We start from the raw sequence: 15,870 nt of genomic DNA on the forward strand, positions 1-15,870 counted from the left end.
TCCTCAAGCTTGTCCAGGAAATTAAAAAAAACAGGAACTATCCCAAACAGCTTTTATTAAGCACATATCTACCTAGTACCAAAAGCAAAGACACAACTAACAATGAAAATTACAGACCAATATCTCTGATGAACACAGATGTGAAGATCCTCAACAAAATATTAGCAAATAGAATCCAACAGCTAATCAAAAAGATCACACACCACACCAAGTGGAATTCATCCCCAAAAAATGCAAGGATGGTCTAACATTTGGCAATCAATCAACGTAAATCCATCATATCAATAAAAGTAAAGATAAAAACCATATGATAATATCAATAAATGCAGAGAAACCATTTGACAATATCCAACACCCATTACGATGAAAACTCTCAACGAAATGTGCTTAGAAGGAACCTTCCTCAAGATAGTCAACGCCATCTATGACAAACCTATGGCAAGCATTATCCTCAATGGGGAAAATTAAGGGCCTTCCCTTTAAGATCAGGGACAAAACAAGGATGCTCAATCTTGCCACATCTGTTCAATATAGTACTGAAAGTACTTGCAATAGCAGTTAGTCAAGAAAAAGATTTTAAGGGCATTCAGATAGGAAAAGGAGAATCAAACTCTCACTATTCGCAGATGATATGATTCTATATCTAGAGAATCCTAAAGCCTTTACCAAGAAACTCCTAGAAACAATAGAATTGTACAGTAAAATTTTAGGCTATAAAATCATACTCAAAAATCCACAGCTTTCCTATACACAAATAATGAGACAGAAGAAAGAGACATGAAGAAAGCAATCCCGTTCACAAAAAAGCAAACCCTTTCCCAGAAGATCAAGAACCTCAGAATCCGCCTAACTAAGGAGGTAAAGGACCACTAGAAAGAAAACTAAAAAAATGCTACTCTATGAAATAAAAGAGGACATGAGGAAATGGAAACATATCCCCTGATCATGGATAGGAAGAATTAAAATGGTCAAAATGGCCGTACTCCCCAAGGCACTATATAAATTCAATGCCATAAAATTCTCTAAATAAATGGATCAAGTACTCCTAAAATACATTTGGAACAACAAATGCTCACGAATAGCTACAGAAATTCTTGGGAAAAATACAATGGGAGGCATCACCCTCCCCAACATCAAACTCTACTACTAAGCAGTAACAATTAATTCAGCTTGGTACTGGAACAAAGGCAGAGCTGCATATCAATAAAATAGGGTGTAATATCCCTACAGACAACCCCAAATGTATGAACATCTAATCTTTGATAAGGGAGCAAGCAATCTGAGGTGGAGCAAGGGAAGCCTCTTTAACAAATGGTGCAGGCAAAACTGAACAACAACATGCAAAAAGATGGACTTAGACCTCGACTTAACACCATGCACAAAAGTCAGATTAAAATGGATTAAAGACCTCAACATCAGACCAGAATCCATAAGGTGCAGTGAAGACAAGGTCAGTGAAACCCTCCACAATATTAAGGCTAACGGTATCTTCAAAGATGACATGCCACGGACCAACCAAGTAGAAACAGAAATAGACAAATGGGATTATTTTAAACTAAGAAGCTTCTGCATCGCAAAAGATACAGTGACCAAAATACAAAGACAATCTAAAGAATGGGAAAGGATATTCACCCAATACCCATCCAATAAGTGGTTGATATCAAGGATATACAAAGCACTAATTGAACTCCACAAGAAGAAAACATCCAACCCCATCAAAAAATGGGGCAATGAAATAAACAGACACTTTCTCAAAGAAGAAATCCTAAAGGCAAAAAAGCACATGAGGAAATGCTTTACATCACTAATAATCAGGGAGATGCAGATCAAAACAACAATGAGATATCTCACACCACAGAGTCTGGCCCACATCCAAAAGAACAAAAGCAACTGGTGTTGGTTTGGATGTGGTGAGAAAGGGATTCTCCTTTACTGCTTGTGCGAATGCAGACTGGTTCAGCCCTTTTGGGAAACAGTATGGACAATTCTCAAAAAATTAGTAATTGAGCTCCCATTTGACCCAGCAATACCACTCCTGGGAATATATCACAGAGTGGCAAAAAAGTATAGTCGAAATGACATCTGAACTTGTATGTTCATTGCTGCACTGTTCACTAGTCAATGCCTGGAAAATACACGAGTACCTGAGAACAGATGACTGGTTAGAGAAACTTTGGTACATCTACACAATGGAATACTATGCAGCAGTTGAAAGGATGAAGTCATGAAATTTGCAAACAAGTGGTTCTACATGGAAAGTATCATGCTAAGTGAAATGCGTCAGAAAGAGAGGGACAGACATAAAAGGACTGCACTCTTCTGGGGAATATAAAGTAACAGAATGGAAGATGAACACCCAAGAATAGTTGAGATAAGTACCAGGAAGTATACTCCATGGCTTGGAAGCCAGCAGCACATTCTGGGGGAAAATGTAGCTCATTTAGAGAAGGGAACACCAAGTAAAGAGTGTTTGGAGGACTCGCTCTGGATGCAAGACATGTTCTGAAAGTAGACTATAGACCCAACATGATGGCCACTCAATACCTTTATTGAAAACCAGAACACCCTAAAGGAAAGAGAGATCAAAATGGAATGCCCTGACATAGAGGTGGGGGAATGGGGGGTGGAAGGGCTACTGGGTTCATTGGTGGTGGAGAATGGGCACTGGTCGAGCGGTGGGTGCTCGATCATTGTATAACTGAAACCCAAGCATGAAAGTTTGTAAGTCTACAACTGTACCTCATGATTCTCACTAATAAAAAGAAAAGAAAAGAAAAAAGATTGATAAACCACTAGCAAGACTCATAAGGAAAAAGAGATAGAGAACCCAAATAAACAAATCAAAAATGAGAAGGAGGGGCATCAAAACAGAAACCAAAGAAATTAAAAAGAACACAGAGGTTATTTTGAAAGTCTGTATGCCATGCAACAAGAGAACCTTGAAGAAATAGATAAATTTTTGAATTTTTATAATCTCTCAAGGCTGAACCAAGAAGACTGGGAATATGTTAATAGATCTATAACTATCAAGGAAATTGAAGCAGTAATCAAAAGTTTTCCCAAAAACAAAAGCCTGGATCCAGATGGATTCACTAGCAAGTTTTTCCAAACTTTTAAAGAGGACCTATTGACAATTCTTTACAAGCTTTTCCAGGAAATTTAAGAAATGGAAACTCTCCCAAACAATTTTTATGAGCACATATCTTCCTAATAACAAAAGCAGATAGAGACACCACAAAAAAAAAAGAAAATGACAGGCTTCTATCCCTCATGAACATGGATGTGAAGATCCTCAACAAAATATCAGCAAACAGAATACAAAAACTCATCAAAAATATTATACATCACGACCAAGTGGGATTCATCCCAGAAATGCAAGGATGGTTTAACATTCACAAATCAATCAATATAATCTGTCATATCAATAAAAGGAAAGATAAACACAATGTGATCATATCAAGAGATGCATACAAAGCATTTGACAAGATACAGCATCCATTTATGACAGAAACTCTCACCAAAATGGGTACTCAACGAACTTTTCTCAATATAGTCAAAGCCATCTACCACAAATGCACAGCAGGCATTATCCTCAATAGGGAAATACTAAGATCCTTCCCTCTAAGATCAGGGAAAAGAAAAGGAAGCAAGGAAGCACATTCTCATGACTTCTATTCAATATAATACTGGAAGTACTTGCAGTAGCATTTAGACAAGAAACAAATATTAAGGACATCCAGATAGGAAAGGAAGAAATCAAACACTCACCATTTTCAGATTATCACTTGATCACTTGATCCACCGTTATTCATCGATTTACTCGAGTGGGTGCCAGTAATGTCTCCATTCATCCCTGTTGCGAGCTAGCATAGCCCAATGGCATCTGTTCATTCTAGGAAACTGCAGAGCCTCAAACCGATCATTCAGGGTCTTGACGAAGAAGTCTGACCATCTTGTAGGTGGGCGTCCACGCGATCTTTTGACGTCCCATGGAATCCAGTCAGTAATGGCTCTAGTCCAGCAGTTGTCTGTAAACTTCATTACGTGTCCAGCCCATCTGATTTTTGATGACTTGGCAAATGAGACAGCATCCCTGATTCTTGAGCGTTGACAGAGATCAGAACTCCAGATTCTATATCTCATTTGAGTATATCGTGATATTCCAAGCATAGCTTGTTGATTCCTCTTCAAGGAACCCAAATAGCGTTCTCATCCTATTTTCGTAGGACCCAGGTCTCTGAGGCATATATTAATGCAGGAAGAACAGTAGAATCGAAGAGATGTGCTCGTAGCTGGAGGTTCTTTGTCCTCTTAGTTATTTCTTCAACGCTCTTGAAGGCATTCCAAGCCGCTCTCTTCCTCCTGGGCAACTCAGGTGCCAGGTCATTCATCATGTTGATTTCTCAACCTAGGTATATATATAACTGTTGCATTCGGAGATGGTGGTTCCGTTGAGAGCAAATGGAGCATCAGGAACGAGGCTGTTTCTCATAAACATTGTCTTCGTAAGATTGAGCTGTAGTACGACCTTTCCACACTCACGGTCAAAGTTGGTCAGCATTTGTGCCGCTTGACTGATGTTTGGTGTTATTAGAACGATGTCATCAGCAAAGCGGAGGTGGTATAGTTGCCGACCATCTATCCTCACTCCCATTCTTTCCCATTCCAGTTGTCGCATGATGTTCTCGAGGGTGGCACTGAAGAGTTTTGGTGAAATGGTATCACCCTGCCGAACCCCTCTCTTGACATGGATGATTACTTCTTTGTAGAATGGTGAGATCCTGATAGTGAATCCATAATAGAGCTCACAGAGGATCCTGATGTATTGAGTTTGTACGCCCTGATCGCCTAGGGCTTCTATGACCGCTTCCATCTCAACAGAATCAAAGGCCTTCTTTAAATCAATGAACATTAAACAGAGCAGCATCTTGAACTCCTGAGAAACCTCAATAAGCTTAATAATCATGTGAATATGGTCGATGGTACTGAATCCTTTTTGGAATCCGGCTTGTCCACATGGTTGTCCTTCATCTAGTGTGCTGCTAATCCTATTCAGAATGACTCGAGTGAACAGTTTGTAGATGACAGACAATAGGCAGATTGGGCGATAGTTGCCAAAGTCGTGGATGTCTCCCTTCTTGTATAGTAGTACAGTCCTGCTGGTTTTCCACTGGGATGGAACCTTGCATTCAGACAGGTAGCATGTGAAGAGCCGAGCCAGTGTATTGATGAGTATTGATGGTAAGTTCTTCAGGTGTTCAGGTCTGATTTTGTCTGGGCCAGGTGCTCTTTGTTTCTTTACTGATGAGATAGCATGTTGGATTTCAGAAGAGAGAACATTGGGAATGACATATACATCATGCGGAATGTGGTGTGGGCAAGTGGACGTGACTATTAAAGAGATCTGTGTAGAAGTCATGAATAATCTTCTCCATTGCCCTTCTGGAAGATGTGATATTTCCATCAGAATGTCGGAGAGCAGTCATTTTGGTCTTGTAGTTGGTGAAAGTCAGGCGGGCATTACAAATGCTTTTCCCGGCTTCTGCCGCATCTACCAGCACCGCTACTCTCCTGTCTTTGAGGTCATCCTTGATTGCGTCTCTGCATTGTTTTGCCAGCTTGGACATTCGCTTGCAGTTGCCTGAGGCATGTACCAAGCCACGTTGGCGAATAAGTTCAAGAATGTTCGATGAAAGGTGGTTTTTTGTGGTTATCTCTCTCGGTATTCCTCGTACAATCATGGAGGTGCTGAATCATTCGATCGTATTCCTCATCAATATTGTCAATGACTGCATCTTCCCATGTTGTGCAACAGAGCCAAAGAGCTCCCAGTTGGTGATCATTCTGGGAGTTCTCTACTTAAACTTTGCATTCTTTTCTCCTCGTTCTGTGAGGTAGAATTATGCACGAAGGAGACGTGGTCCGATCCCGTTTGAAATTTTGGGACAACAGTAACATCAGTTAGGCAAAACCGCTGATTGAATGAATATGAGGTGGTTTATTTCATTGTGGAACCGTCCACCGGGAGACTCCCATGTCCAACGTTTAGATTCAGCCTTTTGGAACTGTGAGTTACCATGAAAGGTCTTGGTTGACATGATGAACTCAGACAGTCTGTCACCCTGTTCATTCCATTCTAGGCCATGGGTCCTGATGTGGAGTTCATCAGCTTATCTTCTTGGTTCTATCTTGGCATTAAAATCACCGACAATGATCTTGTAGAAGGTGTGATCTTCTTTATAGAACTTCTCCAGCTCCATGTAGAACTTCTCAATTTCTCTTTCACCATAATTGGATGTTGGTGCATAGACAACAAAGATAGAAACTGCCGGCATTGAGCCACATCTATTCAAGTGTAATCATCAGATTCAGGTTGTTAGGCATTCGAATGAATCAATGCTCATGGCTAAGTTTGTGTTGACAAGGATACCAACACCACCTACGCCTCTTTTGTCACATGTTCCAAGGAACAGTTCTTCTCCAGTGTTGAAAATGGGGTGATGTGATTGATGTCATCTCATTTTGGTCACACCAATGATGTCGTACTTGATCTTTCGCGCTTATACCATCAGGTCCTCAATGGATGCATCAGATGCCAGCATACGTGCATTAAAAGTACAGACAATCATTTTTGTCTTTCTTCGTTTTGGCAGCCTATTTCTGCCTTGGGATTTTATCAGCCTCTCCTTCCACATCCTTCTCGACTCTGCCGTATTCAGGGTCAGGGGAATGAGATCCATTTTTTTTACTGGACTTGGCATATCAAATAGACCATGGATAGCTTGCCAGGCTCTGCCGTGTGGGTGGGATATTTAAGGTATCCTGAAAAATTCAATGAATGTAAATAAAAAGTCGCGTGGCCATGAATGCTCTCGGGAGCTTGGTGTGATAATCTTTGGATCCTGGCCGTTGTTGGGGTTACACAGCAGTTGGTGGGTGTAACTGTCTAGCTACTTGCAGTTCCAGTCCCAAGCCATGCAGGTTTGGAGATCTCAGCCCTGGGTCCCACACACCTGGGTTCCTCTGCCAGTTCTTTTATATGTGAGGCTCATCCAAGTGTGGAGAGTGGTCCCAGCATGACCTTGGCTGGGGCCCAGAGGTCTTCAGCTATTGGGTCCTGGTGAGGACAGTCAGGCACAGGGTAGGAGACTCTGCCTTGTTCTCTCCCGGGAGCTTGGTGTGATAATCTCTGGATCCTGGCCGTTGTTGGGGTTACATGGCAGTTGGTGGGTGTAACTGTCTAGCTACTGGCAGGTCCAGTCCCAATCCGTGCAGGTTTGGAGATCTCAAGATTTCAGATTATATGATACTATATTTAGAGAACACTAAAGCCTCTACCAAGAAGCTCCTAGAAACAATAGACTTGTATAGTAATGTCGCAGGCTACAAAATCTATACCCAAAAGTCCATGGCTTTCGTATATGCAAACAATGAGAGAGAAGAAAGTGATATGGAAAAAAACAATCCTGTTCACAATCATGGCTCAGAAAATCAAGTACTTCTGAATCAGTGTAATTAAGGAGGAAAAGTACCTGTAAAAGAAAACTACAAAATGCTACGTCAAGAAATAAGAGGACACAAGGAAATGGAAACACATCCCCTGCTCATGGATTGGGAGATTTAACATTGCCAAAATGGCAATACTCCCCAAACCATCATAGAGATTCATTGCTATCCCTATAAAAAAAAAAACCCATGACATTCTTCAAAGAAATAGATCAAACATTCCTGAAATTCATATGGAACAAGAAGTCCCCATGAATAGCTAAAGCAATTCTTGGGGAAGTTGGTAGGTATCACCTTCCCCAACCTCAAACTCTACTACAAAGTGTTAATAATTAAAACAGCATGGTATTGTAACAAAGACAGATTCACAGACCAATGGAACAGAGTTGATTATCTTTACACACACTCTCAAATATATTATCATATAATCTTTGATAAGGGAGCAAGGAAAGCCTCTTTAACAAATGGTGCTGGCAAAACTGGACAGCTACATGCAAAAAAATATGGACTCAGACATCTACCTAACACCAAACACAAAGGTAAAGGTATGGTAAAGGCCCTCCCGTTGATCGTCGATTTGCTCGAGCGGGCCCAGTAACGTCTCCATTGGAGACTTTGTTGTTACTGTGTCTGGCATATCGAATACTCTCGGTAGCTTGCCGGGCTCTCCAAGAGGGGCGGAGGAATCGAACTCGGGTCAGCCATGTAGGCCGCATGTAAGGCGAACGCCCTACCCGCTGTGCTATCGCTCCAACCAAACACAAAGATCAGATAAAAATGGATTAAAGTCCTCAACATCAAACCAGAATCCATATGATACATTGAAGAAAAGGTCGTTAAAATCCATCACAACATTGAAGCTAAATGTATCTTCAAAGATGACATGCCACTGACCAAGCAAGTGAAAACAGAGATAAACAAGTGGGACTACCTTAAATTAAGAAGCTTCTGTACCTCAAAAGAAACAGTGATCAGAATACAAAGACAGTCTACAGAATGGGAAAGGGTCTGGGAATATATCCCAGAAATGCAAAAAAAGTGTAGTAGAAATGATATCTGAACCTGTATATTTATTGCAGCACTATTTACAATATCCAGAATCTGGAAAAAAATCGAGTGCTCAAGAACAGATGACTGGTTAAAGCAACTCTCGTACATCTACACATTGGAATACTATGTAGCTGTTAGAAATGATGAAGTCATGAAATTTGCATATAAGTGGATTGACTTGGAAAGTATCATGCTAACTGAAATGAGTCAGTAAGAGAGGGACAGACAAAGAATGGCTGCACTCATTTGTGGAATATCAAGTAGCAGAATGGGAGACTAACACCCAAAGATAGTAGAGATAAGGACCGGAGGATTTCTCCAAGGCTTGAAAGCAGGCATCACATGCTGGGATAAATGGAAGCAGAGATAGAGAAGGGACCACCAAGTAAAATATGCTTGGAGGGCTCGCTCGGGACTGGAGATACATGCTGAAAGTAGACTCTAGACTGAATATGATTGCCACTTAATACCTATATTACAAACCATAACACCCAAAGGAGAGAGAGAGTAAAAGGGAATGTGCCTGCCACAGAAGCTAGGGGGAATGGGGGAAGAGGTGGCGGGAGAGATACTAGGAACATTCACTGTCACTGTCACTGTCCTCCAGTTGTTCATATTTTGCTCGAGTGGGCCAAGTAATGTCTCCATTTTTTGAGACTTCTTGTTACTGTGTTTGGCATATCGAATACGTCACACAGGCAGCTGCCAAACCTTGCCATGCGGGCGAGATACTCTCGGTAGCTTACCGGCCTCTCTGAGAGGGGTGGAGGAATTGAACCTGGTTTGACCGGGCTGGCTGTGTGAAAGGCAAACATGCTACTGCTGTGCTATCGCTCCAGTTGTGCTGGTGGTGCAATGGATAACTAGGAATATTGGTGGTGGAGAATAGATGGGTACTCAATCATTGTATGTTTGAAATGTAATTAATAAAGTGTGTTAAGTCTGTAATTTTATCTCATGGTGATTCATTAAAAATTTTTTTAAAAAAGAAAAAAATTGAGTTTTTTAAAGCTTTTATTAGCTTTTTTATAATTCTAAACTATTTGGAGTGTAGTTATTCTCATTTTCTTTTCTGGCACAGATATCATGATGATGTCAAATTCTATTGTTCCTTTAAATTATGAATTATTCTGAAAATCTGTGGAGGACAGAATGTATTTCATTATAAAGAGATAACATACTTTTAAAATTATATATTGATTCAACCACTAAAAGCCAACTGAGCCGAGTTCAGGTTGTCATTTTTATAGCTTTTAAAATTGAGTTAAAGGGAGTATGTGTGAGTCGAGATGTGTGGCTTTTACTCAGCTGAATCAGTGTCAGAGAAATGTGAAATTATGTAACTCCTTTCCTCTTTCTTCCTTCTTTCTCCTTCCCTTCCTTTTCTTATGCTTTTTTTATTCACTAGCTTTATACAAATTAATTCCACACTTTAAGAGGTGTGGGGATAAGGGATAAAATACGACAACAACAACAACAAAACAACACTGGTGCCTTCTCTAAATGAAGTAACTCAAAGCCTGAGAAATAGTAAACTGGGTAGGGTGCTTGCCTTGCTTACAGCCAGCTGAGATTTGATCCCTGGCACCACAGATATGTCCCTGCAGAGGTACTATCTGAGCTCAAACCAAGGAGCAAGCCCTGGTCACCTCTGAGTGGGTCACCAAACAAAAATACAGAGATAAAAGACTTAGATTCAAATAGTTTCTGAACAGATTAGGTAAAGATTTTTTTGCAATTCAGTATTTGCAGCAAGAAATCCAACAACTAAAGCCCTAGGCTATGATTTAGTTTTGCCTGTTAACTAAATAATAGTATAGTAGTGTGTCACTTAGCTGCTGGAATAGTTCTGAAAATTCATCTATAGGAGATTTCTTCATTATATTAGTGCTATATTAGCAGTGGATTTTGTCCACTGAAAGACCACGAAGAGCAAAAAAACAACAATGATATTAAATTAAGCACAAGAAGAAATGTGGTTGACAAATTTTCAGATTTCTCTGTGAAGAAAGTTAAAATATATAGTTCTTCAACAGAACTTGGGTTTTATTTCTACCTTTTCCTTTCCTTCTTTAGTAGCCTTTTAAATTTTTTTCATCTATTTAACAGTTATTTTATGTATTTGATGATTTACAAAGGGTGGAAATGTATCAGTGTAAGAATATATTTAAATTGCTGGAAGTTACAGACTATAATCTAATGAGAAAAGAAGACCACATAAATATAATAAATAAAGGAATATTTTCATCTTGATCAATTGATCACTTGACATCCCAGTACTCATCAATTTGCTCAAGCAGGCGCCAGTAACATCTCTATTCATCCCTGTCGCATGCTAGTGTAGCACAATGGCGTCTGCTCATTCTAGAAACATGAAGAGCCTCAAACCGATTGTTCAGGGTCTTGACAAAGAAGTCTGACCATCTCATAGGTGGGCAGCCACGTGATCTTTTGATGTCTCGTGAAATCCAGTCGGTAATGGCTCTAGTCCAGCGGTAGTCTCCAAATCTCATTCCGTGTCCAGCCCACCTTATTTTCCAAGTCTTGGCAAACGAGACAGTGTCCCTGATTCTTGACTGTCGATGGAGGTCGGAACTTCGGATTTTTTCTCTCATCTATTAGAGCTCAAAAACTGTCTTAGGAGTTAAAAGGGATACAGCAAAGAACGAGGCTCTAAAGAGTATTTGTGAAATATAAAATAGCATAATATGAGACTGACACCCAAGGACAGTAGACACAAGGGCCAGGAATATTGCTCCATGGTTGGAAATCTGCCCTATAAGCTGTGGGAGAAGACAACTGAAATAGAGAAGGGATCACTATGTCAATGATGGTTGGAGGGATCATTTGGGATGAGAAATGTGTGCTGAAAGTAGATAAAGGAACAAACATTATAGCCTCTTAGTATTTATATTGAAAACCATAATGCCCCAAAGTAGAGAGTACGGGGGAAATTGTCTGCCACAGAAGCAGGGGGAAGTTGGTGGGGAGAGTGGGGGGGGAAGGGATACTGTCGACATCAGCGGTGGAAAATGTGCACTGGTGGAGGGATGGGTGTTTGATCATTGTATGACTGAAATGCAAACTTGAAAGCTTTGTAACTGTGCCTCACAGTGATTCAATTAAAAAAATGAAAAAAAAGAGAGTGCTGCAGTTTTATTTTACCTCTTTGTTGTTTTAATTTTGATTGAGGATCCATCATTCACAACACAATTGCAATTTTAAATGCGATAGTAAAACTGAATACGGAATCTTAAGAGTTGTGTTCAATCCATGTTCCTGTGTACTTTCAACGAAAAACGGACATGGGTCATGGAGTTTTGTGAGAGGCAGATTGTACAGAGAGGAAAGACAGCAACCCTGAGGATATGAGCAGCCTGTGTGTTCTATGAGGAGACAAAATGGTGTATAAGGAATGAAGACGTGGGCTGAGAATTCTGTGCAGATTAAAGTTAGAGAAAGGGTCTTGAAGGTTATGAAAGTTTGGTTTTTACTCTAATAAGAGTATGGTTTTTCTTATAGTTAGTTCAAAATGGTGATATATGAAGAGATTAGGTAAACAATTTTTGCAATTCAGTATTTGGGGAAAGAAATCCAACAACTAAAGCTCCAAAACGGTGATAGATATCAGAGAACAATACAGAGAATACAGTGGCTTTATTGAGGATGACAGTGGACCTAGAAATATATGTGAAGGTAGAATTAGAAGAATTTTGTCACAAAGCTCTTATACTATTCAGAAACAAGAATACTGATATATTACTTATCACAGTATAAAATAATATGAAACTCCTGTGGAAAAATTATAGTATAAAAAACAATTAGACTCAGGTTGCTCCTAGTATAATGAGAAAACAATAGTTATTCACTAAAAATTACAAAAATTATATAATGTTCCAACACCACACGCACCACAAAAACACCCTCTTGCCTCCACTAATGTCTTCTTCTTCTTCTTCTTCTTCTTCTTCTTCTTCTTCTTCTTCTTCTTCTTCTTCTTCTTCTTCTTCTTCTTCTTCTTCTTCTTCTTCTTCTTCTTCTCCTTCTTCTTCTCCTTCTTCTCCTTCTTCTTCTCCTTCTTCTCCTCCTCCTCCTTCTCTTCCTCCTCCTCCTTCTCCTCCTCCTCCTCCTCCTCCTCCTCCTCCTCCTCCTCCTCCTCCTCCTCCTCCCCCTTCCAGGTTTTTGGGTCATAACCACTTGTGATCAGGGATTACTACTGGTTCTTCACTCAGAGATAAGTCTTGGCACAGCTCAAGTGACCATATGAGGCATCAGGGATTAATCCCGGGTCAGTTTCATGCAAGGCAAGCACCTCACTCAATCTACTAATGCTCTAGCCTTACCACAATTTCTCTTTTTTTAATTTTTATTAGTGAAACACCATGAGCTACAGTAGTAGACTTACAAATTTTTGTGCTTGGGTTTCAGTTATACAATGATCGAGTACCCATCCCTCCACCAGTGCCCATTCTCCACCACCACTAATCCCAGTATCCCTCCCACCCCATCCCCCCATCCCACCCTGCCTCTGTGGCAGGGCACTCCCTTTTGTTATCTCTCTCCTTTTGGGTGCAATGGCTTGCAAAAGAATTGAGTGGCAATCATGTTCAATCTATAGTATACTTTTAGCATACATCTTCCATCCTGGGCGGATCTCCATGGCTTGGAGGCCAGCCACAATTTCTTGATCAGTGTATCTGTAGTCAAACATCCAGGCTGCTTATACATCTTGACTATTGTACTAAACACAAGGATAAACATGGTATAGTGCGTATCTCTTTCAATCCATTTTTTGATGTGTTTTGGGAGTAGATGTCAATAAGTATAGTGGTGGTTGTATGGGATTTCTATTCTTGCTTTTCTGAGAAATCTCCATATTGTTTTCCACATTGTTGAATAGGATATTACCATCAATAATGTCTCCATTGTGAGACTTGTCCTTACTGTTTTTGGCATATCGAATGCACCACAGGGAGCTTGCCAGGCTCTGGTGTGTGGGTTGGATACACTTGGTAGTTTGCTAGGCTATCCAAGAGGGACAGAGGAATCAAACCCAGGTCAATTACGTGCAAGGCAAATGCCCTACCCACTGTGCTATCACTCCAACGATACACAAAACTGAGTACAAAAACTCAGTAAAATAAACACCTCATAAAAATACTCAATCCAGTTAGATTATCATTCAGATTTGTAGAAACTTTACAGAGATTCATCAATAGATGAGAGCTTAGGGAATTCATAGCCTTGAAACCACTTTTTCAGAGGCATTAAAGAACCCCTTGAAAGAACAAGAGAAACTTCCCACTGTGTGGCATTGAGCACAGTACTCACTAATGGTGCATAGGTTCCCTCTACTATATTAAGTAAGGTTGAAGACATATAGCAATCATCAAAAACTAACTTTTAATGATTTATTTTATGAAAATTCTATTTTTCGTTCTTTCAAGTGTTTTTTTTTGACCAAGTAACATGAAATAAATTATTTATATGCCTGCAAAGAGGGCGAAATAAAAAAGCTTTCATTAATGACAGGGAAGATATAATGATTACCATAATAAGATCCAAATACAAAATAAAATTTAATGCAATATATTTTAGATGCAAAGTTTAAAAATTAGTTACCTAAATGAGAACAGGCAGTATTATATAATATATATTAAATAAATATTATATATATTTAATAATATATTAAATGATTTTCATTTCTTTAATTACATGGATTAAAATCAGTCACTGTAAATTGACTTGTTGGTTGCTGGTAATCCTTTGCCATTTCTTTAAGCTTTGTTAGAGCAAACAATGTGAAATAAATTTGTTAGATGTGTGCTAAACACAAGCGGTCTGACCCCAGCACAGACCGCTGCACACTTCCCCCAAAATTTGCCATGAAGTTTGGTTACATATTTATAAAACTTAAATTCAATAGACAGCCCTATTAAATATTTAATGGATGTAATTAATTATTCATAAATTAGTTAATTTATGAATAAATATTCACAAATCCTTATGAATAACCAATTTTATGTATACAGAATTTTTGTACAGCTTAAGCTCTTTATGCATATTTTTATGCTATGTATGTATCATAGTAAATATGTCATACTCTGGGAGTATGGTGCTGCCAACAGGTCAACCTGTATCTATGGGCGAGTGCATCAGCAGCCTGATAGTTCCTTCAGGCTTCCTGATACCCCGAAATTGCCACTGTGCCTTTGGCCAGACCCCAACAACTTGGGACCAATTTTACCAAGAAATTAAATGGCCAAAAGTTAGGTATATGGGAACCACAACCACTAACCACCTCTGGCTTAGCTACACAAGCCCATGGCTTTTTCAGAGTTGAGATGGGCTACCACCATCCCACTTCCCATACACATGGAAGCCCTGGCAGTCACCCCACTAACCAACTCCAGCGCCACCCTGTAAACTCTACTACCGGTCTTGCTTCAGAGAACCCTAATTAAATATCTAAAGAGATCAAAAGCAGTTAAGCTCAGACCCATACATAGCTGAACAGACTGGGTAAATTGGAAGGGGGAAGGGAGACTCTGCCAAGCAGAGTCTCTGTTAGCCACTTGCTCCCTCAATCCAAAATTGCTGCCATATCCCCAGCCTGACTCCACCGTCTCTAGGATGGATCTCACCAAGATATACTCTGCTGAAAATTTTGTGGTGTGGATCTTAGTGCACCAACAGCCTTGGCACAGGGATTCCCAATTGAATCCCAAAATGAATTAGTGCCATACAGAGTTATATCTTGCCGTGCGGGAGAGATACTCTCAGTAGCTTGCCCGGTTCTCTGAAAGGGGCGAAGGAATCAAACCCGAGAAACGTAAGAAACGTATATTTTAAAGATGGCTCCTGATAGCTATAGGAAATGTCCCAGTCTCTGCCCTTCGTGTACCTGTTGAGTGTTGATGTTTACTGACCTTAATGTCTCGATCAACAATATCTCACCTATTGGGAGCACAGGATAATTATGCCATTTGTACTTGTCTGTCTCCTATGTGTGTTTTTGTCTCATTTTCTAGAACCCTGCTAGATGGGATCAAAAGTGCCAATAATTTATCTAAAACAATTCAGATTGACCCCCCTTTTTTCTACAACTTAGATAATGGTTAACAGAAGTACTTTTCATTTAAGATATCATGAATATTTTTGGTATATTTTACTATTGCATAGTAACACATTGCAAAATAATAAAAAAATAACTTTTTATATGCATTGGGAAACCAAGACATTTTTGTGATACCATATCATGGTGATCTAGAATCAAATTTGTAACATTCCAAAGCATAAACATAACAAACCACC

This window comes from Sorex fumeus, unplaced genomic scaffold (assembly GCF_029834395.1).
Source record: "Sorex fumeus unplaced genomic scaffold, SorFum_2.1 ptg000046l, whole genome shotgun sequence".
NCBI lineage: Eukaryota > Metazoa > Chordata > Mammalia > Eulipotyphla > Soricidae > Sorex > Sorex fumeus.